Source organism: Lycorma delicatula, chromosome 11 (genome assembly GCF_047948215.1).
Source record: "Lycorma delicatula isolate Av1 chromosome 11, ASM4794821v1, whole genome shotgun sequence".
NCBI classification, from domain to species: Eukaryota; Metazoa; Arthropoda; class Insecta; order Hemiptera; family Fulgoridae; genus Lycorma; species Lycorma delicatula.
This window is the reverse complement of record NC_134465.1, coordinates 42,366,004-42,390,964: the sequence shown is the minus strand read 5'-3', so window position 1 is coordinate 42,390,964 and position 24,961 is coordinate 42,366,004. Positions and strand designations below refer to the sequence as shown.

Sequence of the window (24,961 nt, the reverse complement as noted above, 5' to 3'; positions counted from 1 at the left end):
GGTAAAATGATTGCCTTCAGTTTCATAGAGATAATGTCAAACTTAGATTAATCAGTCGAATTTTGGAAAAGATTAATGGTGAGTTTTATTACCAACAGCATGCAGAAAAACTGTACTTATAAACCCATGACAAATTTTACATGTTTAGGTCATTTCATGTTTCAACCTGACTTGCTGAAGTGGTCTGTGCTATGCTCCTCTAAATAGCAGATCTAGTCTATCTACATTGTGTTACAGGTAAACTCCTGGGCTAGATACTTAACAGTTGCCAGTATCAAAAGGGTAGTTTGGTTTCATATGGTGAGTAAGCTGTAAGTAGATGACTATTGAAGTATATTTTGTCATGTTCAATACCTATGGTAAACCAGGTGAAATCTATCCCTGATGAAATTTGTAGCTCTGTGACAGCTTTATTGAATGTTAGGAGAGTTAAATTGCACCTTTCCATTGAATGGATATGAACTACTGATGCTGATGGCTGACATAAGTGCTAAATCTTATCCCCAGTTTCTCATGGTGACATGTGAGTAATAAGAAGTTAGCCTATTGTGTGATTACAGATGCTGAATATGTCATTTAATAATTTTTTATAATACTCGGGATGTGAGTTGTATAGCATTCAGTGGTAGAGAGATGATCTCATTGTTGTGATCAGAATTTATAAGGCAGCACAGAAGAGCCCATTATTACATATAAATCTCTTGAATAATTAAAAAATTGTTTTGAAAATTAAACTTTTATAATACATTGAACCAAATTTTATATAAGACCTTCCTTCAAAATATTTTCAGTTGTCTTTGTGACTGTTTTCAGTTACTGGTGCAGATGTTTTAACACTGCTTCAGCTAATGTTACTGCTGATATATATTTTTTCTTAATTAGCCAGGGATCTTCAACCATTTTTTCACCCTCAGGCCAATAGTTCTAATATGTATGTAGAGGCTTGAGAGCTGCAATTCAGTACTAACAATATTTTAATTGAATAATGGCAGTCCTTTCACCGATTCTATACATTACATATACAAATGATATGCTATTGTTGGAAGGCATCAACACTGCTTTATACGTCAATGATACGGCATATTACTAAACATCCCGAAATATGGATTACACAGTCTAAAGACTCCAACAGCAGCTGGATTTAGTGGATAATCAGGGTCAATGGGGAAAAGTGTGTGGTCGTGCTTGTCACACGCAAGCAACGTGCTCTGGCCAAACAGCTGGAAATCTCAGGGAAAAAATACCCTTTGAGACAAAAGTTAAGTATCTGGGAATGGTCCTGGATAAATGGCTTATCAACTTAGGAGAAGATGTAAAATACGTGACCTAGAGGGCAAAGGCTGCCAGGTCACCCAGTGCTTAATCGAGCCAGCCCCATTCCGCTGGCGAATAAGATACTCATATACCGACTCTACGTCTTGCCAATTCTGACATACGCCTACCTGTCATGGGGGGCTGTGTTGTGCTCTACGTTCCAGAAAAAGCTGGAGGCCGTCCAAAATATGGCACTGCAGACAATTTTTGGACCACCATGGTTTGTCAGAAACACAGGTGCGCGGACTGTTCAGGAGAGCAGTCATGTCCAAGCACAGCCATCTAACCACCATGAAAAGGCAAAACAAGGGTTTGTGTATGATAAACCAGGCCAGGAGCCTGAACATCGGGTGAGCTACAATGATTGCAGGTCTTTAAAAAATCAATTAACCACACATCTCAGGAATGGTCGAACTGAGAATGTACAAGACTACACTCATACATATCATCCTCTGTAAAGTATTATCTAAATGGTAGTTACCGGAGGCTAAACAGGAAAAAGAAAGAAAGGTCTTTAAAACACATAAAGTTTTTACAGTTCATAAATGTATGGACATATGTTTTTTTTTTTTTTTAATTTACCCCATTTCAGTATCATACAATACTACAGAAATAGAAAATATTACACTCTAACTAATGCTTAACAAATTATTAAAAATTTAGTTGTGTTGTATTTAATTCAAATTAAATGTAAAATAAAATAAATTCTTGAACCAATATTAATTTACTCTACCCCATTATAATATTCTACAATAGTATAGATAGAGATAGATAAAATCTAATGTCCTAATGAGTGCTTAATAATAATTGAACATATGGTTTTGTTTTATTATGCTCCGCAGGTGTCCTCAACTGGAAATAGATAAGATGCTGCTACTTGGCTGGACCCTTCATTTTGTACGGGCATGTTAGTGGAAGTCTTCAATTAAATAAACAAAATAAAATATCTCTTAAACCTTTTATTCAAAAAACACTGACTTGTTATTATGTTGATCCTACCCTAATTTAATATTCACTATTACTAATGGAAATATATCTTACCTGACCAGTGTTAACTACTAGTAGACCACTTATTCAAAATGATAGATTAAATAAATTGTTAACTTTTATTGCAAACATCTAAATCTAAGCTCATACTATCCTAATTAATATTTTTCAACATTATTAGGGTTTTTGTGCATGAGCGGGAACATAAAAAGCAAATTTACCACGCTTCATAAAAAATTAAATTTTATAAAAATTTAATATGATGGTAGGTTGAAACGTGAGGGGTTTGTCATATTGTCCTTAACGAGGTCTATAATATCTTTCTTGCAACACAGAACATGCCTCCTTTTTATATCTGTTTTAGGTAAACCAGCACAATGACGGTGGCCACATGATCTCCCTTAACCCTTCCCAGATACACATATGTCTGGAAGCTTCCTCCAAACACTAAGGCCCCCACGGAAGGCAAATTCCTGGAGGATGGACTGAAGAGAAATATTGCTGGAAGTACAAAGAAATTACGCTTAGTCTTCCTGTATCGGTCCCAGTCAATTATTTCTCATTGGTCTAAAGGACTGGAGTGCAAATACCAAATCCGTCCATAAATAAAATAAAATCTATAAACAAATAATAACCCACCAGATAAAATACAAAGACACAGCAAGGAACATTTGTTCAAGTTCTGTAATTAGTAGGGAGAAAAAAACTCCCGCTATCCTTCCGTTCCATTCCCAATTGAATATACAACAATTTACATTGGTTTAATAGGCTGCCCTAAATCAAAAGTATCATAATATACACTACTTTTGAGTTATGAAGATTTCTAAATTTTGTTATAGCATTTTTTTGTGATAATATTTAAATATTTTCTTGTATAATTTATTAATCAACAGTTATACTGTTTACTTAAAAAGTTTTATTTAAGAAAATTGAAATACAATGTCCATTTGGCTTAGGAATTTGTTAAATTATTTGTAATTCAGTTCTGTGGCATTTATTACTACAGTTTCTTTAATAAGTTGGCAAAAAAGTTGAAATTAAAATTCACAAGTATTTAATAGAATAAGATAAATTTAAATAATTATTTTTGTTAAAACCTTTAGTGGTAACCCTTGTTCACACAAACATAAAAACACAGCACCAATCCCTAAATTTGGTTACAAATAAAACAGAACATTTTGAAGTAGATTTTTATAATTTATGATTAGTCATTTAAAAATTTTAAATTAATATCATCATGGACAAGAACAAAACAAAAATAAAAATTGTACCTTATTCTGAAGTAAAAAAAAAATCTAATATTTTTCAAAAAGAGTTTCTATATGTAACATTTTTAGAGTGAACTTATAACAAAAAGAGAAAAATGTTTCCGATTGACAAACATTAATATGAATAAGTTGAAGTAATTGTTAAGTTGATGAATATAAGTTATTACTTAAATTCATTTAAATTAATTAACGAATAGCTGGGATCTCGTTTGTTAATAATTTACATTTTCTATTGATGAAAGTATAAGTGTTGTTCAGTTGAATTCTTTGCATCAAATAGTTCAACAATGCAGTTGAGTTACTAATATTCCTCGTTGCATGTGGTTTAATAAATAATAAAAAAATCAACTTTAATAATTCACTATAGTGTTACTGTCCTTATGAAAAGTTCATTATTTTATGCAATTTGCAAATACAGAGTTTGGTAAAGCAGGATATTATTTGTTTCATTTAGAAATGCTTTTATATCTATTTGGATCTTATTAAACAAAACAATGAGAACACTTATTAACATACAACACAAATGAAATACATTTGAATACAAACTTAATAGAAATTTTTCTTGTGATTGGGACATACTAATATGTTACAGAGAACACATCAATAATGATTAAATTTGCTACTTCATAGATTCACAAAAAGGTATTACCCAGCATTTGTCTGGATTGATCAAGGAAAACTGAGGTAAAACCTACACCAAAGCAGCATCACATATTACAGAGTTAATTTTAAAATAAAAAAGTAGATGTGGTTAAAATTCAGAGAAATAATTAAAATACTAATGTAAGTACATGAACATATTAACTATTAAAAAACAATACAATTTAGAAGGCGTTAACAAAAATTATTCAAGCATATATTTATATAAACAGAAATCTAGAAAATAATTTTTTGTTTCTTATTAATTACTACTATTATTTAAAAATTAGTTAATAAAGTAATATTGTATTTTAAGAGAAAATATGTTGATTTTAAGACTTTTTAGTTGATTTGGTAATTTATTAAAAATGGCTAGAAAGCATAATAAGAACATTCCTCTTAAACTAAAATATTGCAAAAACAGTTGTGGAGATTATTACTCTTAAATTTACAAGAAAGACCAAATTAAATATTATTAACCGAGTGAATATTTTTGTGACTACTTAAGTTAATATTTTACCTAATTTATATTTTAAATACAGGGAGGAATATAACCTTGTATTTATGACTTTTTTTGTCATATATAACAAAACAAAATTCAATTTTCATAGATTAATTTATGTTAAAAAAAATTCATTGTGATAGGAATGAGCTATACATTAGAAGGAAGTATAATAAAAATAGATTTACTCCTCTGGAAACTGAGCTGCTAGCCCTCCGAAAGCTCTGTATAAGAAACATTACATTAATTTGAAAGAGTAATATATACATATATATTAATTACAATTATATTTTTTATTAACATGTGTAAGGATTGATTCCTAAAAGGATCACAGAGTTTCTTCAATGATCATTCGTTGAAGGAACTTTGTGATATATTGCTCTTTTTTTTCAATTACCTATTATGATTCAAAATAATTACTCTCGAAACAATTATTGAAATATATTGAAAGATTAACAAAAAATTAGTATTAGATTCTAATACTAGATGGCCATTTTTTGTTTTCGATATTTATATTGCTTAAAATACAAATTTTAAGATTAAAGACAACAATATATCAATGTTTATGGTCATTTAATTTTTATTCTTAAGTTAAAATGGAACGCAAACTACCACAATTGTGATAAAATGCAATCTATATGGTTTTACTGCTTATATAATTGGTGGTATGATGTTTTTGGTAATGTTCACGCATATAACATGAATAAATAGCGACTTGTTATAGGGTATATAACAGGTTAAAATAATAATTTTTGAAGGTATAGGTTTTATTTTGTATCCTGTGATGATTAACTAAGGTTTCTTACTGTCTGTAACATTTTTATTTACATTTATTTTTTTTATAAAATTCACTATACTGTTACTGTCCTTATGAAAAGTTCATTACTTTTTCATTATTTTACACAATTTGCAAATACAGTTTGGTGAAGCAGGATATTATTTGTTTCATTCAGAAATGCTATTATATCTTTTTTGATCTTATTAAACAAAACAATGAGAACGCTTATTAACATACAACACAAATGAAATACACATTTGAATACAAACTTAATAGAAATTTTTCTTCTGATTGGGACATACTAATATGTTACAGAGAACACATCAATAATGATTAAATTTGCTACTTCACAGATACATAAAAAGGTACTGCCTAGCATTTGTCTGGATTGATCAAGGAAAACAGGTAAAACCTACACCAAAGCAGCATCACATATTACAGAGTTAATTTTAAAATAAAAAAGTAGATATGGTTAAAATTCAGAGAAATAATTAAAATACTAATGTAAGTACATGATCATATTAACTATTAAAAAATAATACAATTTAGAAGGCGTTAACAAAAATTATTCAAGCACATATTTATATAAACAGAAATCTAGAAAATAATTTTTTGTTTCTTATTAATTAAAAATTAGTTAATAAAGTAATATTGTATTTTAAGACTTATTAGTTGATTTGATAATTTATTAAAAATGGCTAGAAAGCATAATAAGAACATTCCTCTTAAACTAAAATATTGCAAAAACAGTTGTGTAGATGTGGAGATTATTACTCTTAAAGTTACAGAAAAGACCAAAGTAAAATATTATTAACCCAGTGAATATTTTGGTGTTAATGTTTTACCAAATTTATATTTTAAATGCAGGGAGGAATATAACCTTGTATTTATGACTTTTTTGTCATATATAACAAAACAGAATGCAATTTTCTTAGATTAATTTATATTAAAAAAAATTCATTGGGATAGGAATGAGCTATACATTAGAAGGAAGTATAATAAAAATAGATTTACTCCTCTGGAAACTGAGCTGCTAGCCCTTTGAAAGCTCTGTATAAGAAACGTTACATTAATTTGAAAGAGTAATATATACATATATATTAATTACAATTATATTTTTTATTAACATGTGTAAGGATTGATCCTAAAGTTTCCTTAAGTTGTTTTTCACGAAGTTTCTTCAATGATCATACGTTGAAGGAACTTTGTGATATTTTGCTCTTTTTTTCAATTACCTATTATGATTCAAAATAATAACTCTCGAAACAGTTATTGAAATATATTAAAAGATAAAAAAAAATTATTATTAGATTCTAATACTAGATGGCCATTTTTTGTTGGTTAAAATACAAATTTTAATAATAAAGACAACTTTTCCCAATAATAAAAATACAAGATTAATACTGAACAATGCAACAATATATCAATGTTTAATGGTCATTTAATTTTTATTCTTAAGTTAAAATGGAACGCAAACTACCACAATTCTGATAAAATGCAATCCATATGGTTTTACTGCTTATATAATTGGTGGTATGATGTTTTTGGTATTCACGCATATAACAAGAATAAATAGCGACTTGTTATAGGGTTTTACTGTTGTAAAGATTTTGGTCTACTGAGAACTTTTAATTTATATAACAGGTTAAAATAATAATTTTCGAAGGTATAGGTTTTATTTTGTATCCTGTGATGAATAACTAAAGTTTCTTACTGTCAGTGACATTTTATTTATATTTATTTTTTTATAACTAAATGTTTTTAAATTTAAGTTTTACAAAAATAAGTGTTATGGTATTTTATCAATTTTATTTAACCTTGCATCACTGCTTGAAATTTGCGTTACGATTGGTTCGTTGTAAGTTGAAAGACGTATTTATCCAATAGAGAATGAGTTTCAAGTATTGACCTCATTTCCGGTATTTGGTGTAGAAACTCTTAGGACCGTGACGCCATATTGCGAAGATTCATTGAGTTGTTCAGTAACGTTGTATTATAGTAATGTAGTAATTTTGATTAGTGTGTTCGTTGTAAGATCATAGTTCCTGTAATTTGTGTTTGGTGAGTGAATTTTTTTTTATTAACATTACTAAATATATGTTGATGTAATTGTAAATTTACATTTTTCTTTTCCTTGAACAATGAACGTTTTTGTTGCAACAAATGATTTGTTGAGTTTCACGATTAGTTGTTTTAATTGAAGTGCCTGAATTATATGTGCTACGTGCTATTTTAAAGGTATTTAAATAGAGATATTTTAATTTATTATAACTGAATAAAGTAAACATCTTGCCGTAATTTGTAGGGCATGTTCCATAACTGAACCTATTTTTAGTACAAACTTGTAGAGACTAGTCAATTTCTGATCGTTATTGTTAACGGCAGTGTATAGACTGGGAAATCTTTTCCATATTGTTAATGCAAATTATATTGTCCGTAGTATATTTAATAATTTGTTTCGTTTGTCATGCTAGTTTATAATCCACGACTTGCTATTGTAAATTGCTATATTTGGTAATTTTCTTACATGTTTGAGAGGTTTGATTTTTATTCTAGTACAGAGCTCAAGCATATATATATATATTGATGTATTGGATTTCTTTGCCTACTTCAAACCTTCCATTTACAATTCATTGAACACTTTCCCCGAAGCGAATTTAATTTTTGGAATTTAAGGCAAAATTTACAATAATGCGCCCACAAGTTGCATTAACCAATTATAAAATCTTAACTAATATTAGGAAATTATGAATAATAATATTCCCTTTCTTTCATTTTTGTATTACGTCAGGTTGAAATATTGAAAATATGGTGTTCTTAAAATTTATTTTATTGTTAATAGTTATTGAGTTAGGCTGGCAATGTTGTTATTTTAGAACAGAGAATTATTTTTTTCAATGTATGATTATAATTTTAATGAAGTGTGATAACTACATTCGGCGTCATTAATTTACCTACTTCAAATTATATTATTTTTTAAAAAACAAAAGTGGTTTTTTTTCTTAATTCTGCCTTTTTCTTTGAGCAGGAACTGCTAGTAAGCTCTTAGAAGAAAGGGAAAAATTTATGGCTTCAAAAAATTGTTAGTATGGAAATATTTTTAAGCTTTATAAGCCAAAAAGATTATAATGCAGTTATTTTTGGTCATATTCTTAACGTATAATTTTATTTGCTATTATATTAATGTACAGTCTCAGCATTTTATTGTTATTTGTTTTTTTATATTAAATATTTTGAAACTTACTCTTATTTTAGCCAGCAAAAACATGTTTGTTGGTCATTACTTTTATTTTGCTAGTGATTTTATGGGGTTTTTTTGGTAAATAAAGTTTATTCTTAAATAAAAAGTCTTCATAAACTTTTCTTTGTTGTTTTATTATATTGTTTTGTTGAGTTTTGAATACTTTTGTAGGTTATCTATTTTGAATTTTACTATTAATGTTTTAATAAATATATTTATGGTAATTAAGGTTTTATGGAACTTGTGTACTAGGTGGTACTGCAGTTTGAAAAAAATTTGTTTGTTATCAACTAATTAACAATAAGTCAAAACATTGATTTAAAAACTTACTATTTAAACAATAACTCAAATGTTTGCTGCTTTGCTTTCTTATTTTGATTATTTAAATAATAGAAATGCAATAATTACTGAATATATTATTTAAATATTCAAAACATTTCTGTGTTAATTAGTCAAGGTTAGTGAGCGAAGCGAGCATAGGTTAAATTTGGTTAAATTATATTTATAAAATAAATGTAAATTGCTATAAAAATGGTAATATAATGGTTATATCAGGTGATATAACCAGAAGGTTGCAGTTAAGTTTAGGCTTATACATAAGCCACTGCATTACACCTAAATTGCACAAGTGCTGGTTTTACTTCATACTTTTTGTGTCTTTATTTTTATATAAAATTAATTGTGATGTAGTTTCTTAAATTCTGGTTTAATTGGCAGCGGCTTCAGATTTGGTTGAATTTGTTCATTAGTAGAGTCCTTGTAATGTGTGGGAAATTTCATGTTACTAATTACTATAATAATCATAAAGCAAATTGGCATCAGCATTATTAATAGTTTAATAAGTAATAAATGTATTAATTATTATTATTAGGGTATAATTTTGAAAAAAAAAATCATGATTGTGAGCAAATTCAAATCTGGTTAGGTATATAATAAACCTTAGTATTATTACTGTAATAAAAGATTTTTTTAATTTTTTCATATGAACATTGTGTGTAGGTTTTGTTTTGTTTTGATATATTAAAGGGTTTTAAGTGGGTCTGATTTAGTTTTGGAAAAACTGTCTGAAAATGGTTTGTTTATTTATAATTATAGTTTTAATAATAGAATTTGACTGTTTTGTGTTTGAGTAGGTTAGGGAAACTTATCAATAAACATTTTTTTCTCAAAATATTATTTTTTTTCTGATATTACTTGTCCAAATAATACCTCAGCCTAGTTTTAACAAATAAGTAATATTAGAAAAAAAAATAATATTTTGAAAAAAAATGTTTATTGATTGATTTATTTTTTTCGTTTTGAGTTTTCCTAACCTACTTAAAAACAATAGTCAAATTGTTCAAACACAAACAATCAATGTGTTTGATACTACACACTACACTTCCTACAAACTAATTTTGTTGATTCTTTTTTATTTTTTGGGTTAATTCCTGTGGTGGGTGGTGGTCTTATTGTATGATTTTCCTGATAATGTAAATTAATTAAAAAATCTTTTTAATGAAATTTTCTAAAAATAAATGTTCTCATCATGTTTTGTCATCATTGCTTAGTGTTGGATTGTTGACAATTGTGTATAGTGTGATGTTCTGATAAAGTTTTAATTAATTGAAGGAATTTGAGAAAATTAATTGAAAAAGTTTCAATTAGAACACATTCCTGTGTTGTAGAGAACTCTAGGGAATTTTCAATAGCTATTTCTTGCATATGCTGTCATTTTTCCTGCATTTTTTTATCGACATAGGTTTATTTTTTGTTTCTTGCTTGTGGCTGGATTTTTTTTTATGCAAGCACTGTTATTTGGTAGTGATGATTCATAGCCTCCTTTAAATAAAAATAAAAACCAAAACATGTTGAATAAAATGAACATTAAAGGAATATATAAAACTAACTTGGAGAAATTAATTTAATACTAGATTGTGGATACCGGTGTTCTTTGATGGTAGGGCTTCAATTAACCACGCATCTCAGAAATGGTCGACCTGATACTACAAGAATCTAGTACACTCATACATATCGTCTTCTGTAGTAATACCTGACTGTGGTTCCGGAGGCTAGACAGAAAAAGAAAAAAAACTTCAAATAGCCTCTTTAAATTTAAACTTATTTAAATCTCCTAGATTAAACATACATAAGTTGTTAAAAGTTGTCTTTAAACTTTTTTAAATAAACTTTAAAAATCAAATTTTTAGGAATGTCTGTAAAAATAGGTACTTACGTATTAACGCCACCGCAGCTACAGCTTTATTTTAAAACAAAGTAATCAATTGGATTTTGGTGGAAAATGGGCCGATATAGAGTTTAACATAGATTCAAAACAGTCTATTAATTTTAATAAATGGTTATTTATATTTATTTTATTAATATAATTTAACCAAACTTAACCTACGCTCGCTAACCTTGACTAATTAACAGGAGTGTTTATATTACTTAAATAATAAATAATTGCAATAATTACTGAATTTATTAAATAAATACTCAAAAAATTACGGTGTTAATTAGTCAAGGTTAGCGAGTGTAGGTTAAGTTTGGTTAAATTATATTTATAAAATAAATAAATATAAATAACCATTTATTAAAATTAATAAAGAGACTGTTCATTTTCCACCGAAATCCGATTAACTACTTGGTTTTTAAATAAAGCTGTAGCTGCGGTGACGTTAATACGTAAGTACCAAAAAATATAATTTTGTTACTTTTTGTTTTATTTTTTATTTATAATTATACTGTCAAAATATACAAAAATATAAAATATGTGAATTTTTTCCATCACTGCTGTCTGTTGATAGTATATTTTCTTAATTTCTAAGAGATAGTTAATAAAAAAATTAAAAAATGGTCATTACAATTTAAATAAAAGGTATAAAAATCTCTTTTCCAATTAACATCCATGTCTTGCTAGCTCTGGCTATATTCTTTGCCACGGATTTGTACAGTGCGTTGTAACAGTTCTTTAATACACTGAATTCTTTAAAGTTGTGGTTTGCATACCATTTGAATGAAAGTATATTTTTCTTGAAGGCCACAACATAGAATATATACACATTTATCTTAAAGTTGTTAGATAATTACATTAGTAGTGGAATTTTTGGCCTTCGTGCAGTGCCTTGACGAGGACTATAATTATGAATAAATTATCTTGATTGAATATTTGTATGCGTGTGCGTGCACCGAAATTTATCCTGAAATATATATTTTAAATATTTTGTTTCATAATAAACCTAATGACAATGTTTTAAAGTATAAAATCTAAAAACTATATAAAAGTTTGTACAAATTAAATTAAGTTACATGAAAAGCAGGTTATGTTTACGTTGCTTATGTAAATTCATTTTTTCCATTTTCAAAAATACTAAAACAGTTTATTTAAACCAAATAGAGGATGCTTTGTGAAAATATTGCCTAGTTTACTGAAATTTTTTTTGTGTTAGTACATTAAGCTTTTTAAACTTTGTTCTGAGTTCTTATGTGGTTTTGCAACAAGGAGATTTTTTCATTGAAAATAATTGCAAATGACATCGTTTGCCAAAAATATCAAACCTCTTTCATTCTGTGTCCATTGATTTAGATTATTATAAATGGACTACAAATCTTTCAACATTTTTGGATGAAATGGCAGCTGAGGGGTTACAATCTTAAATATCAGATTTGCATTTGAAAACCTTCAATACCGTGCCATATCATCTATTACGCAAATTATTGTGTATTATAGTTATTTTGTACTATTTTAAGGGCAGTTATTGAATTAAATTTGTGTTTTTATTATTTTTTTTAATTGAAATTCATTGTTGGTGGTAGTATTTGAAAAAGTTGTCAAAATTCAAAGGCTGTATAGAAGGCTGTAGAAAATTTTAGTTTTCAGTTTTTGTAAATCTTTTCAATTTAAAAAAAAAATTAAAGCTTTCATATTGATGCAAAATAATAGATTTTGATGTGCATAAAATATATCATTAAAAATATATTATTTAATATATTTCAGTGATGTTTGTTTATAAACGTATGTGATTCATTGATTTATTTAGTTATATATTGATAAACAATTTAGTGCGTGTGAAAATTTAGTTACTTGCCAAAAAATGATATCTTATGTAATCTCAGTTTATGACCGTGCAGAATAATATAATGATATTATTTACTTAAGATTATGCAACAGGTAAGTCTGTAGAAATGTAATGTTTTCCGTAGTGATTTTGTGAGGCAATGAAGTGTAATATTTTGGATAATTATTTAGAAATATTTTGTGAGTTCATAAAGTCAATTTTGCAATATGTTCTTTTCATCATGCCGATTATAAATATATAGAAAAAAGTGACACTGTTTCAGCGTTACTTGTATAAAAATTTTAAAATTAAAAATAAAATTACATTTTCTTGTAGGGGTGAGGATAATGTTTTGATTTTCTTTTCATTTAATCTTTATCGAATGTTTATTTTTTATTCTTAAGTATACAAATTTGTGTAAACTGATTTCAGTTACTGATAAATTGTAATGCAGCGTTAACGTAATTAAATTACAAAAATAAAGTTAGAAGTTTCTAAACTTTGTAGGTTGTTAGCTAACATAACCTAATGCTTGCTCACTATTCTCATATAATATTCGCCAACCTTTAATATCAAATTGGCTGAGTCAGTAATTGTATATGATAACTAATTATTTAGTTGGATTGTACTTGTAAAGCATGGAATTACAAAATTTTTGGTCAGGGTACTGTGTAACTTGAGGGATGTAACCGGTGAAAGATGAGGGACATAACTCTGGTGGAAGGTGTTGTATTGAAGCTATATGCGAGTCATCCTTAATTATAGAATATGTAATTATTTGGATACTAATGTTTGTCTCATCATTCATGTTTATTCCCTTCTCATCCGTTAAGAAAAAAATTCATAATTTTCAATAGAAAAATGGTAAACTTTAAAAAACACAGTAGAGCGACACTTTTTGTTTGTTGATAACTTTTATGACTAACAATCAATATATGCAAAGATTATTGATTACTGACTGCGTGTCAACCTTGAAAATAGCATATTTTATAAAATATAAGAATTTTATGCAATTTGTAAGTTTCACTTATAAAATTATATTAAAATGTTAATTTTTTAAATAAATGAACCTCAGGTAGAATAGATTTCTTTAGTTGTGAATGAAAATAGTAAATAATTCCTTTAATCTCTAAAGGTATTTTATTTTTAAAATTTGGTGTGGTACATGACTTTCTTACCAATAATTAAAATTTAAGGCGTCTTAGTTTTCAGCAGTTAGTTTGTAAGGCCGAGGTGACTAGGTAGTCAAAATGTCTTTGAAACAGAAATAAGGTGTGTAGGAAACATGTCTCCACCACCTTTTGGAATCAAATTTCACTATGAATCTCTTTAGGGATCTGTTGCCATATCCATTTTTCAGCATTGTATATAATAACAGACCTTAATTGTGTAACTATCTTTTTTGTAAATTTTTGAATGAATTATTTCAATCGCCTAACCGTCTACACTAATTTTTTTTACACTACGTAGTGATTGTTGCATTTGCATTGAATTTTTGACATTACAATAAGAGAAATTTTGTTATCCTACTGCCTGAGGCAAACTACACCTCATTTGATGCGATAAGTGTTGAAGACATCAATTCATATTCAGAATTTCATCAGAGTTCAAAATTCTGATAATACTTTTTGATAAATTAAGTTAATTTACTTAACTTTTGAGTACAGTAGTACATTGAATATACAGTAGGAACATTCAAAAAACGGATGTAGGGGCCAAGTTTTCCTTTTTATCATTCTTGTCAAAAATGTTGAGCGGAAATTTTTACACAAAAAAGTCCATGGTCACATTAAATCAGATTATAAATAAAAGAGCTAACGCAAAAAAACAGTAGCTCTCTATATAATACCCATGTGGGGAGATATGATGTAGCCGGGGCCACCGTTTCAGCTTGTGCGTGTGATAGACATATGCCTACAACATCTGATGTGCAGTAGATAATGAAAAAATCAAAATGTCATCGATAAATGATACCTAAAGGAATAACTAGTAAATTTAAAAGAATATGCTACATTCGGGAATAACATTTTATAGTACAATATATCAGGTCGAACTGAACTATTTGCAAATTTGTTTGTGAAAGACCTGCAGATAAAAATCGAATAAGAACTATGCAAATATAATCTTGGGCGATTATTCATGAACGTTATACGTTTTATAGCAAAATGTATTGTCATTTTTTAAATATTAGAAATTTTAAAATCGTTATATTTCATAAAACGTATTTTGGAATTTTTACAAAGTACAAAAAACAAATTACAACTTTCTAATGTATTTTGAAATTAAATATTAAACAATAGCAATAGTTCAGGGAAAATATTATTTATTTTTAGATTGTAATGTCGGTCATTCCATTTCATGCGTCCCGAAGAAAAAGAAAACAGCAGCTGGTTCCCTAATAAATTAAAAAATAATTGAAGCTTACCCACTTGTTTCAGGACTTTTTTTTAAGCAGTTACTGTGTTATTCCATTTTTCAACCCGCTTCAGAGTAGGATTTTGCAAGGGAATTCTTCTGTTTCTTCTAACATTAAATTCATGGCAAAATCTTCTCATTTGTGCTATTGATTCGCATTCACCAACAAGAGCAAAACTCTTCGATGTGTCATCATCGAAAGATGACAAGATCAAACTTCCACCTTTTTTTTTTTTTTTTATAAAGATTATAATTCAACAGGGGGGCAGTTCTATCAGGCAACACTTTCTCTTGTCGCTTTTAGCGTGGTACCTGGTATTCATTGAAAAACATAACATTCCGTTCTGCAATCGGTATGTTAAAGTGATGTTTACTTTATGATAGGATCTATGGCAAGATAACATTCTTAATCTACCACGATGGGTAGATCGTTCTTTATACAATCCCTTTTTTCGTTATATATATATATATATTTATATATATATATTTAGATTGAGAGAGAGAGAGAGAGATGATACGCGCGCGCACTGCACGAGACAGTTCTTTTCAGTAGCTCCTTCAGTGTTTAAAACTGTTAAACACAATTTGATAAAAAAAATTCTCAATTTACAAAACTAGATTGATTAGTTAAATAGAATTTGTAAAGACAATAACATGTTATTTTCAGCTGTTGCTAGGAAAAATTGTGTTAACCTATAGACTACACGCTCAAAAAAAAAAAATGATTCTAATTGTTTCCTTTATTTTTTTTTGGCTCTAAAATTAATGGTGAACCTTAGTGTTTTCGCTTCCGCCTTAAATCTTTCTTTATTTCTGACTTTCTTTACTTCAGGCTTTGCGTCTCATTTCAGTTCACGCTTTTACAGTTTTCCCAGAACGTCGTCAGCTTTCCTGTACCGAAGGGGAGCACGGTTCATTTTGTTGTAATCGGCATCTTTCCTTATCGGTTTTCCTTTGAGTCTTATCAGCTCATTTTGAACGTCAATCTCAACTCGTTTTACGCTAAATCTCCAATTTCTTTTTATTTTTGCCTTCGTCAGATGCACGTTCGAATAACAAAGGCCTCTTCAATTTTTCTCGAAGCTTCAAAAAAATTATTATTCCGAGGTTATGATATTTCGATAACCAAGTTTTTTAATCGTTTGAAAGATTTACCCTTTTACTCGGGTGACCGAATGCTGATCTACATGAACAGTATGAAAATATGAATTGCCGTACTAGGAGCCGAAGGAACGTCTTAGTATACAAAAAAGTAGCTGTAGCCCCCGTCCTTCTACAAAATAGCCACCCAAATTTGCCATAAATTCCTGAGGTTGAGGCAAAGTTGAATTAGGATTAACTAACAGCCGACCGATCGTACGCGTAGATGATGAATCTCATTTTAGAGTTATCATAAAGTGTATGTAAAGGATAAAATGTGGTGTAATCGATTCATTGTAATGGAATTTTACCGGGTTTTAAAGGACAAAAGTAAAATATTAAAAGATTCAAAATTTGATTTGTAGTTTAATCCGTATTTATGGAACGGTCGTATCTTTCAAGAAATTTAAATTTATCGTTTAGTTGAAACGAGGGACTTAACTGCTGCGAAAATCTTGAAATTCCATATTGAATCTTTATTTAGGTATTTTTATCGTCTTTGAAGATGTTTTATTTTTAAATATTTTTTGCACCTTTGATATTCTATTGAACGAAATTGCGCGTTTTAAACTCCATGCTTTTGAAAATCTTACTGCTGCGACGGCTAGATGAAAATTTAATTTCATTCAGAAGGTAGTCAGCCTGCTTCAGAGATACAAGTGAAAACTTGTATCTCTGAAGCAGACATCAAAGATAAATAAATCTTAAGCGTTGTTTTGCCAATCGGGATTTCACCAAATTAAAAATATCAAGAATAAAGATTTATTTTTACTTGTAATATTACTGAAAAGAGTTCATATAAAAAAATTATTTAAATAAGTTAAGAAATGTAAGTTTTTAAAAAGGGAGGTTAAAGTATTTTTCTGGAGCTGTATTCACTCGGTCGGTATAATCGCTTTACATTCTTCGCTATTTCATTTTTATAGTGATTTTGAATTTGACTTTAAATAATGTAATTATTCCAAAAATGTGCCGCTACTGTTTGTTTGTAGGAACACAATTTGGGACTGTTTAAAAATACAATGTCGTCCGTTTGATGTAGCAGCCTTCGGAGGATATATTTTATCGGTGTCGTGGAGAAATCTTAAAAACTTGACTTTTGCGTGTAGTTGATCTAAGTTAATTTTTACTTTCTGTCGAAACTGTTCTTCCCTCGAATTTTTTTTCTTTGTTGCTTTTTTGAGGTTTTATAAATCTAAAAATGCTTTAAAACTCTCATAAAATTGTTGGCGACTTATTTCATCGTATATCCAAAATTAGTGGTTTACTAAATCGTTTTATTTGATGAGATAGGTGGTATATTAACCCCCTTGTCTCCCGCTGGTCACTATATTAACCACTGGTAATCAATTTTTCAAATTCAAATTTCTCATGAACCATTTAACATAGAAAAACGATGGATTTAATCAAAACGCATTGAATTATGAGAAAATGCAATAAGCATAACAGCCGTGTGTATAGTGTAGATATTTCATATTTCACAAGGGATCAAACACACACAGTACTTTTTTTTCACAGACTTCATTGTTTAAGTAGTAGTATTTTGGTATTTTTTTTGTTTACTTTATTTTTATATACGTTAGCGGTTTGTTATCTTATATATAATTGCTATGCAAACATAAATTCAACAGAATAACGAGTGAACGTGACTTTTATGAAAGGAAACAATAATTTTAAATTATCTTTTATACCACATTTGTGCGCGCGCAACATAATCAAATATTAAAAAAAATTAATTTTTGTTAAACAATATAAATTATAACTCATTGTTAACATACCCTAATTTTTTCAGATTTTTTGGATGAAAAACAATTCAGTAATAGCGAGATAAACCTTTACCGAAATCTCAACTATTTTTAGTTGAGATTTTTAATTTATTTTTAATTTTAATTTTCTGAAATGATGTGTTTTTTGTATTTATATATATAAAATCAGTTTTTATCGGATATAAATAAATTTTACGTCAAATTAACCAGAAAAGTCTATAGTCTATATAGATATAAAAAAAAATCAAAAACCAAAAAAAGTAATTTTTTAATACCATATTTGTGCGCGCGTAACATAATCAAATATTAATGAAAATTAATTTCTGTTGAACAATATAAATTAATTACGCATTGTTAACTACCCTAATTTTTTCAGATTTTTTGGATGAAAAACAATTTAGTAATAGCGAGATAAACAAACGTTTACCGAAGTCACGATTCGCGCGTGAAATAAAGCGGGAGTTTAAGGGTTAAATTAATATAAGAACGGTTGCTGGGATGTGAAAATAGTAAGGGATGCTGTTTTTTGAAACCGGTTTGATTAATGAAAATTTTACCGTTCAGAATAATCCATTGCTGTTCGAAGAGGGGGTTGTTTGTATCTCTAGAAAATACCCCCGTGAACTGCGTGCGACTAAATGCACGAAAAAAATGATTAGGTCTTTAAAGCGTACAGTAGTAGGAGTTTATTGGTTACAGTATATAACAGTTTATAGGTTTAATTACATAAAAATAAATTGAGGCTTTGTTTTGTATTAAACCTTTATTTTTTATGTAAACAAAATATCACTCGGCAAAAAAATTCTTTATAAATAACTTTTTTATTATCTCAGTATTTTTATTTTTTAAATTCTTTAATTTTGTAATGTATTAAGATTCTACGGCTCATACGGTTGTAATTTATTACTGTATACTTGATTTTGGTATAATAGCATTCTGTAATTCTGTAAGCGATTCTAAATCTTCTGTTTTGTTTTAATAACATTTGATTTTGACGATTAATTTCATTCGACCGAATCGTTAACGGCGACTGGTGGTGCGGTCTGCTATCGAGGTATCGAAAGGTAATAATATCGTTTGTAAAAATACGATTCTATTTTTGATTTTTTAAATGTTACCGTTGAGTAACGGGGTGAAATTATTTTTTTAACTTAGCATTTCGTTTATTTCTGGCCCTTATTGAATATTGGTAAATATTCTGCAACTTATGTTGAAATACATTAGGCGGAATGTAATTTTCTACCGGTCATCGCTCGGCGAGTAAATCGTATATTATTTGAAGTTTCTCGGTTTAAGTGATTAATCAGAGATGTATATATACGAAAAAACTCTTTTAATATTTCAAAGTTGTTTACGTATAAAGAAACATAATTGCGAGAAGACTAGTAAAGGGTTTTTTTTTGTGTCGTTAGCGTGTGTCGGTTGTGGAAAAATTAAAATCGCTTGTTATAATCGAATTAGGAAATCATAATATGTAGTATTCTAGCGACTGGCTTTTTAATTACTTTAAGCGAGTTTATTTGTAATGATCGCAGTATAAAAAGCCAGTCCTTTCGCCCCAGTGAAGGGCCATTCACCGTGCCGTCCACACATGTTTGTTATGCAAACGATTCCTGATCCACAAATAGTACAGTCAATTTTTATTTGAAAATCCTTACCTACCGATTTTGATGTTTTTTCCATATGTTAGGGGTGATGAGGGAAGCTTTAACTCCAGATTTGTAACATCCCCCTCCCATAGATTTTTGAACTGTGTTTTTCTGTGAATCTATGCATTTTAGAGAAAAGTTTTTCAAACAAAAAATGTAGAGGACATTCTCCTCTACAATTAATGTCTTTGAAGTTATGCCGTATAATTTGAAATTGAAATACTAGGTGGCGCTGAAGTTGTAAAAAACGTGTTTTTTCACCGGAAAAAATTGTTTTACGTCTGTATTGCATTTGGAAAAGTTGTTAATCTCAAAAAAACAGACAACTTTTATTTAAACAATTTTCTTGTACGATTTACAGTTTTGGAGCTGTACCTTGTGAAAGTGTTGTGAATTGGGCACGTGTTCGAAACCGGTCTAGTCGCTGAACAATGGCCATCTCCCCGGCTACAGTAACAATAGGACCGCTGTGTTGCCATTGTACCGCCATAACTCTGGAATAACTTCAATGTAGAGGAGAAAGTCCTCTACATTTTTTGTTTGTAAAACTTTTCTCCAAAACGCATAGATTCAGAGAAAAACGCATTTCAAAAACTTTTCCCGAGTTTTTCAAAAATCTATGGGAGGGGGATGTCAAAAATCTGGTGTTAAGCTTCCCTCATCACCCCTAACGCATGGATAAAAGATCAATCGGTAGGTAAGAATTTTCAAATACAGCCTATTTTGATGACAATTGCCTGTACTAAGATTTAAGTAATTCTCGTAATCGTATTCGTTTCATCGATCCGTACGTAATTAGGTTTTTTATTTACTTTAAGTACTCTCCAAAAATTTGACCTTTTTCGGTAAGCGGATACCTCTTTTTCGTCCGGCGGGTAGTTGGAGGTAATCGGCGGGTAGTTGGAGATATTTGCAGAGATATTACAAATGTAATCTAACCTAACTTAACGTACGCTCGCTTCTTTCGCCAACCTATAATTTAAAGCGATAATGATTAAATTGGGTCTGTGTGTGGTACATTAGGAAGACCCGTCTTTGAATAAAATCGACGAGTAGAAATAAAAAAATATAAAATAATGAGAGATCGATTGTTAGTATGGAAAATCGGTTTTTTTGGGTAAAATATTTTTGGTTATCGTTTATATAAATATAAAAATGCGCGTTTTTATTGCTATTTTTGAGAAAAAAGTTGTACCGGTTACCGAAAAAGTTCCCGATATTTATTATTATAATCGATGCTACGGTTTTATAGTTAATCAACCGAAAAGGTGGAACTACCAAATTTACCGTGTGGTATAGTCGGTTCCAGCAAAACAATAAAAAGAAATACCGCAACGGTTAAAACCGTTTAAAAATATTTTTAATCGCTTTCGTGATATTTCACCGTTTTAGCTTAGGGTTTTAATTTATAATATTTGTAAGTACTTTTTACTACTACTCCGAAAAATCTATTCTAGAATGGTTTTTCATTTTAATAAATAAACTAAGTAAATAAAAGTAATTCTCACTATCCATGAATAAAGGGTTAAATTTAAGAAAGAATTTTAACCTTATTAGGCGAACCGTGTCGTTTAGAATCGGCAAGTACTTTGTAAACGATCTAAAAATTCAATTTTCATTTCGCTCACAAGCTTTGTACATAAAATTAAACGTAAGATTCAACGTTTTAATATACCGTTCGTTGTATTAATAACAACGTAATAACGTTTGTATTAAGCGTCATACACTAGTTCTTTTGGGAAGACATTTAACTAATGCAACCGTCTAGTAGGAGGAATTGCAGACGGTCTAAATAAAAATATTGAGGGTTTATGAATAATATTTTAAGCGTAACTAAATATTCTGGAGAACTTATTATAATTAATAAATTAATTTGTCAGTTGTATAACGTAAATTTAGTAAGAATAAGAAATCTTATTAGGCATTTTTTCCTATTTGCTATATGCAGAAATTTCTAATTCTGGAAGCGGAAAATTGGTAATACTAATAATAATAAAGTTTATATCATTATTAATATGTCGTATGAAAATGCGTTTAAAATAAAAAGTAAAGTGTGTCTTAAACCGCATGCGATTTTGATTTGTATTCGAATGTTGTTTGATCCGTTCGGTGGATGTGGATTATTTTTTCTACATTCTTTCATCTTGCATACATTTTTGTTGTAAGAATAGCTTTTTTAATTACACCGACGTTCGATTAAATTGACATCAATATTTCCAAAAAGTACCTGACCGGGTATCCGTTTAGTTTTGTTAATTCTATTTTATGGGAACCGTCTTAACGTTGACTTCAATTCTGATTATTTTTAGACCGCACTGAAATATTTTGTACGTCTACTCTGATGTGTTTTAGCTCAAACAGTTATACGGTTTACGTTAAATTTAGGTAAACTTTTTCTTATTAAAAAAAAACTACATAATTAAATCCACATCTGCAGAACGCCTTCTCCTAGAAAGTATGTTTGGATTTATTATTTTTTTCTACTATCGTTTCTTATTATTGATGGGTGATTAATCATCGGGCTTATTAGATGATAGAGAAATTTCTTTTATGTAAAGCTATAATTTGCCGCGTCCTCGTTTAGCGGTGTTCTTCTTGCACGCGTAGAACGGGCCTAAGTTTCTGTCATACACGGCCTTTGTAATATATATCGCCGTTCCGTTTTAGTTTAGTAAATAGTAATTGACTTTTTGAAATCTAAAAAAAATTTAAAAGTTTGTTATTTTATTTTTGTAAGTGTATAGAAGCGTGTTTAAAATTTCGCGGTTTACTAGAAAATTTACCGGTCGATTTTGTCACTCGGCCTTTTCATCAGAAATCAGTTCATTAAAAATAAGTCCTTTACTGGAGTTCATTTAGGATTATCTTTAAAAAATAGTAATTTATAAAATTACTATTAATATTATTTTTATATTCGCACTATTTTTGATATTCAAAAACTTGGAACGTAACAATTTTAAGCGGGTTAAAACTGTAGCCTTACAAATAAATGCGAGGAGTCAAGTTTGCGTTTAAGTTTCTGCAGATTTTTAACACTGTTAAAACCTCTTTACAGACTTATTTTCTCTAAGCACGTGCGGTCATTTTACTGACCGTGTAAGTATTCCTTTTACGCCTGGTTTACTATAATATTATTTACGATCAGAATAACATATTTATCCTCCCTGTACACGCGTTTTTTAAATCGATCTAGCGGTGAAGTTCTCAAACTGTTAACGTTTGGTCCGCCTATAGTTAGCTAATTCAGCTTCTCGGGTACTTCATCCGCCCAGTGATTTTAGCGTATACTTTGTGCACTTTAATTCTGTAAAAGTTCCGTTCAGACTTTTTCTCGAAGGAAGCGGGTATACGTAATGTCGCATCCTGTATAAAATTATGTAGTGTCGGTTTATTCATTAATGCTTTTACTGAGAGGTCGTCGATTATCTTGTTAGATCCCTATTACTTTTGACGGTTTGTCGGAATCCAGCGTTCGGTTCACGTTAACAAATTACAGTTTTAAGGATTTGCTCTTAGCGGTAAAATATGATGTCGAGAGATATAATTTTTTGTGGAATCGGTTTATGAGATAATAACCCCGTTATCGGTTAACAGTGCGTACTGTTAATTGTTTTTGAGAACCGAAGCGATAATTTAAATATTACATTGTCGGATGTATAGGTCGTTAATGCAAATTGCTGAAAGAATTAAAAGAGACTTCGTACACAAGTTACCTAGAGAAAAACGACCTCGAAATTTATCGGTCTAAAAATTATTGACGGACAATTAAACCCATACTTACAATGATCGACATTTCCTTAGTAATGCGTTATCAGATTTATTTAGTATTTTTCTGATTCTAAGATGAAATGTTTCAAAAAATTGGTATGGATAGCGCAATTATTGCGCTCTGATTCTGGTACGATTTTTAAATCGTTTTGCATAATCTAACTAACGACTTGTTGTGTTACAACCGGTCGGTTGCTCTTTGAAAAAGCGGCTGAGGTTAGCGTTCAACAATATCATTCATTCATTCCCTCATTTACTACAAATTCTTACTTCGTAATTGTGTCGCACAGTGACCGGTACCGATTATTCGGTGAATCCGCAAAATTTTTTTTTTAACTCTGTTAACATTAGCGTTTTTCTGCCGGTATTTGTAATCTTAGTTTAATCGAAGCGCATACATTTGTATCTATGAACATTTCTTCCAGATATCTAAAGTAGATGAACGGTTAATTATTATTAATGTACCGTTCATTTACATTCCCGAGGGTATATTTTGTCCGTGAATATGTGAGGATTCCTGTGAACGGTTTAGATTCTGTTTCTACATTTTGGAATTTATTTATTTTTCTTAACTAAAAATAATATGGCAGTTTCCGTAAGCCCCTCAGCGCTTGAAAAATTATGCGCGTTTGCAATTTACAACAGTAGTGTTATTAAACAAGATTATAAATTTACCGTTCCCTCCAAAGATTTTCTTTTAATAAAATCCTCGATAAATGATTATCGCTTGGTAAATGGAGTCTGTATTTGTGTTCTGTTGCTTTCTCCGACGTATAAAGTTTACATAAAATTTCCAAAGGAAAAATATACGTGATAGGTAATTTTTTTATGTTTGTATGCTGGTACTTGGACGGTGCGAGTATGTAGTTTAGGTTCAATAGGTAAATTTACTTTTTTTTATTCACTTTTTCTAAAGCCCTTTAAGAATACCAGTTATAGAATTTTGAAGAATCGTTTGTCGTTTTAATCTTTCTATCGTTATTATTAAATTTATCTTTTCTCTTACACGTACTATTTCTTCAGCGGTTACTGGTTGTGAGTATTTAACAATTATAATGACCATCTAATGTTAGAATTTTAAGTTAAAACATTTTTTTGTTAATAGTTATTAAATATTTTCTCGTTTAACAAATTTCATTAGACTTGTGTAATAACCGTAAATTTAACCGCACGATGTTACCGTGGCTGTGACCGGGAGTAGGCCTTGAGACCGGCTTCGTTGATTTGCTACTTTAAAAATAGGGAAGCTTTATCTTTTACGCCTCGTTTCATAAACTAGGAACGGAGAAGAAATCGAAAGTCTTACTAATTAACGCTTACGGTTGTAGAGTTCTGATGAATTTTTGTAGTTACGTAGCGTTATATATGTCAGGTCGCAACACTTATTAACGTATTCCTTTGCAGTTGAAAGATTATAAAATCACAGCGCCTCTTTAATCAGTCCTGCCGTCGCTTTA

The 24,961-nt window shown here is 29.4% G+C and overlaps 1 protein-coding gene across 2 annotated transcripts in view; it reads left to right on the top strand.

The window, feature by feature from the left end:
* Positions 1-7,394: 7,394 nt before the first annotated feature.
* The window catches only part of LOC142332584 (uncharacterized), a 209,363-nt gene continuing 191,796 nt past the window's right edge, over positions 7,395-24,961 (top strand). For both annotated transcript variants that reach the window (XM_075379097.1, XM_075379096.1), the window contains exon 1: positions 7,395-7,549. The gene's annotated coding sequence lies outside the window, so the exon portion shown is untranslated. The remainder of the gene's footprint in view (positions 7,550-24,961) is intronic.